This window comes from Silene latifolia, chromosome 11 (assembly GCF_048544455.1).
Source record: "Silene latifolia isolate original U9 population chromosome 11, ASM4854445v1, whole genome shotgun sequence".
Taxonomy (NCBI): Eukaryota; Viridiplantae; Streptophyta; class Magnoliopsida; order Caryophyllales; family Caryophyllaceae; genus Silene; species Silene latifolia.
Window position 1 is genome coordinate 33,474,926 of NC_133536.1, and position 4,500 is coordinate 33,479,425.

Sequence of the window (4,500 nt, forward strand, 5' to 3'; positions counted from 1 at the left end):
TTATTTGACGAAATTTGCTCCAACCATCAACTCGATACTACTAGAGAGCTTCATTTTGGGATCGGTTACGATGAAAATCTCAATTTTATCACTTCCTCCTTACCTCCTACTATAACTAGGCCTTATGTGAATGCGTCTCGGGTAGACCATGTCACTAAGTCTATGAGGTCCCTATCTTTGGAAGTGAAGGATGCCGAAGTAAGTGGGAGTTCTAGCAAGCAAGTTCTTGCTACTAATGGGAAAAGGTTCAAGAGGAAGGGAAGAAAAGGGAGAAAATTCAACAATGGTAGAGGAGCCAAAGTTGATGATGAATGCCATTATTGTCATGGCATGGGACATTGGATGAGAAATTGCCCCATATATTTGGGAAATATAAGGGATGGACTTGTCATTCCACTTGGTAAAATTCCTACTGAGATTTATGTTATTGATGTAAATTTCACTTCCACCACAACATGGGTACCAGATACTGGTTGTGGTTCTCACCTTTGTAATCATTTACAGGGGCTAAGAAACGTGGAAAAGCTGAACAAAGGCGATGTTGATCTCCTACTTGGGAATGGAGCTAGGGTAGCGGCCGCATCCAAGGGTACTTATGTACTTGTTCTAGCGAATGGATTTGAATTGTATTTACATAATTGTTTTTATGTACCTACTGTTAGGTTCATATACCTATTATTAGACTCCTCTAATAGTGAACTAATTAACTTATTAATTATTTGTTCTTTAGATCTAGTGCATGCATAACAAAATGAAAGATTTATAAGAAAAACAATGTTTCTTACATTGTTAAATGGTTCGAAATTTATGGGCACAAGTAAGGTCACCTTCCTTCACTTGTTCTTGAGCTAAATATGATGGATGATCCTCCTAAGACTCCAAGTATAGAAGCCACTCCAATAAATTTCACCCAAGATTAATCCCAAAAATTCCTACTAATATTAACTAGATATATAGTAGAAATGTTACCTTAATGATACTAATATTTCTATTATTACTACTTCTAGTAATAGATTTAATGTATTAGTATTTATGAGAGATTTATGCAATTGCATGTGAGGGAAAATATTGAGAGAATACAAGCAAAAGAACAACCACTCAAATGAGCAACAAAACGCCCATTATAAAGGCCAAAAACCGGTTGGCCTTAGGCAAAGGAGGAATCTTTTGCCTTTTGTTTTTACTTGCTTGTTTATTATAGGTAGAGTGTAGGATGCATGCATGTAAGATGTGTCATAGGTATGTCTCTATCACACTATGTTATAACAAATAAACAAGACAAACTAGAGCATCTTTTGCTCTCATTATGGCCGCAATAACGGACCCATTATGGTCCATTTTTGCCTTTTGTCATTTGTCCCACAAATGCTTATAAGTCATATGTTCAACTATCTTACATAATTAATTATTAATGTAATCATTTAACACTTAAATATTATAATTAATAATATAATATACACTCCACTTTTTGAGTAGTATACTACCATTATATCATCATATAATGGGTCCCATAATTACTAGTTGGTTAAAATTACAACTTCTTGTAACTTTAAATAACTAATTACCTCTACCTCAAAACTTATATTAATACCTCAACCAATTTAGTAATATAACACTTAATTACTAAATTTAATATTATTTAATCACATTATAATAAGACGCAAAATTGCACTCCCATAATTAAGGAATTAATTAATTCGTATCGCATACAATTAATTAAATATCTATTTGGGCCTCATCCTATAGGTGTGACCTAAAGGGATCAACTGACCACCACCGTTACAAGACAGTAATGTCAAACTCTAGTTAGCCAATCATTACCGATTAATGACGGTCAGTCGACTGTATAAAGAATCATCCCTCACGTGTTCTTAGTATGAGATTTAATTATGATATTTAAATCATGTGATCGCACTATTGTTGAGGACACATTTCCCAACACCTACTCTATCTAAGAACATTATTTCAGTTGCTATGCTAGACATAGATGGCTTTAATTTTGCTATCAAGAACAATTGTTGCACTATTTCTAGAAATGACTTGGTCATAGGCCGAGGTTCATCTATTAATGGTATTTATGTTCTAGAAACATCAAATTCAATGAATGACATCTATAACATTCAGACCAAGAAACTCAAATCAAGTGATCCAAATGAGTCGTACATTTGGCATTGTCGATTGGGTCATATCAATGAGAATCGCATTAAGAGGTTAGTTTCTACTAACGTGATCAAACCATTTGATTTCCAATCATATGGTATATGCGAATCATGCCTCCTAGGCAAAATGACTCGTAATCCTTTTAGTGGTAAAGGGACACGAGCCAGTGAACTATTGGGCCTTATACATACCGATGTGTGTGGACCAATGAGTGTCACCGCTAGAGGTAATTATGATTACTTCATTACCTTCACCGATGATTTGAGTAGATATGGGTATATCTACTTAATGAAATATAAGAGTAAAGCTTTTGAGAAATTCAAACAATTTCAAAATGAAGTTGAAAACCAATTGAACAAAACGATAAAGACACTACGATCTGATCGTGGTGGAGAATATCTCAGTAACGAATTTGATTCACACTTGAAAAATTATGGCATTGTGTCACAACTTACTCCACCTGGTACACCACAACTCAATGGTGTGGCCGAAAGGAGAAATCGAACCCTACTAGATATGGTTCGATCTATGATGAGTCTAACAGAATTACCTGACTCGTTTTGGGGTTTTGCAATTCAAACCGCAATCATCTCTTTAAATTATAGTCCATCAAAAGCAACCGAAATAACCCCATATGAGATGTGGAAAGGAAGGGTTCCTAATATTTCCTATATGAAGATTTGGGGGTGTGATGCTTACGTCAAGACAAAAACCGACAATAAGCTAGCCCCCCGATCCGAAAAATGCACCTTTGTAGGTTATCCTATCAACTCACGAGGCTACTACTTCTACAAACCTCAAGAGAACAAAGTGTTTGTGTCTAATGAGGCTGTCTTCTTAGAAAGTGATTTTATTTCTAAGAGACAGAGTGGGAGAAATTTTGAACTTAATGAAGTTCAAGAGACACAAACCGGAGTAGAGACTAATGGAGAGGCACGTGAAGACGTTCCTTCGTCATCTAATTCGGAAGTCGTTCCTCAATTGAGAAGGTCGGGTCGAGAAATTCGCCATCCTGATAGATACGTGGGACTTATCAAAGAGGATGGGAGTCTTGATGTGTTGCTTCTAGAAAGCGACGAACCTGCTACCTACAAAGCTGCAATCTCTAGTCTTAATTCAGCTTTATGGCTTCAAGCCATGGAATCCGAAATTAGTTATATGCACGAAAATCAAGTCTGGAACTTGGTGGATTTGCCTAAAAAAGTGAGACCTCTTCAATGCAAATGGATCTTTAAAATAAAGAATGGCATAGAAGGACATGATGATGTCTACAAGGCTAGCCTTGTTGCAAAGGGTTTTACCCAAGTTCAGGGTCTTCACTATGATGAAACCTTTGCTCCAGTAGCCATGCTAAGATCCATTCGGATAATGTTAGCGATTGCTGCATTTCATGACTATGAAATATGGCAAATGGATGTAAAGACCGCTTTTCTAAATGGGCATTTAGAAGAGGAGGTGTACATGTTACAACCTGAAGGTTTTGTAGATCCGAAAAGTCCAAACAAAATATGCAAGCTTAAGAGATCCATTTATAGTCTTAAGCAAGCATCTAGAAGCTGGAATCATCGATTCAATCATGTTATAAGAGAGAATGGTTTTACTCGAAGTGTTGAGGAACCATGTTTATACATGAAATTCAGTGGGAGCAATGTTGTGTTCCTAATATTATATGTGGATGACATACTACTTATTGGAAATAATATTCCAATGTTATCCTCCGTTAAGGAGTATCTGGGAAATTATTTCCAAATGAAGGATTTAGGAGAAGCACAACGCATACTAGGTATCCGGATCTATAGAGATAGAACCAAAAGGATATTGGCATTAAGTCAAGAATGTTATATTGAAAAGATTCTTCGACGTTTCAACATGGAAAAGTCCAAGAGAGGCTTAATTCCTATGGGTAGTGGAATCATTTTGTTCAAGTCTCTATCTCCTTCCAAACCCGAAGATGTTGAACGCATGAAGGTTATTCCTTATGCTTCCGCTGTTGGATCAATCATGTATGCCATGATATGCACTCGTCCGGATGTCTCGTATGCTTTAAGCATGACTAGTAGATATCAAGAGAATCCAGGTGAGAGTCACTGGATAGCTGTGAAGAATATCCTTACGTACTTGCGAAGGACTAAGGATTCTATCTTAGTGTTTGGAGGTGACTCCGAGTTATGTGTTAAGGGTTACACAGACTCGAGTTTTCAAACAGATAGAGATGATATGAAATCCCAGGCTGGATTTATATATATGCTCAATGGTGGTGCCATAAGCTGGAGAAGCTTCAAAGAAGCTGTGATTGCGGATTCTACTACGGAGGCTGAGTACGTTGCAGCATCAGAAGCT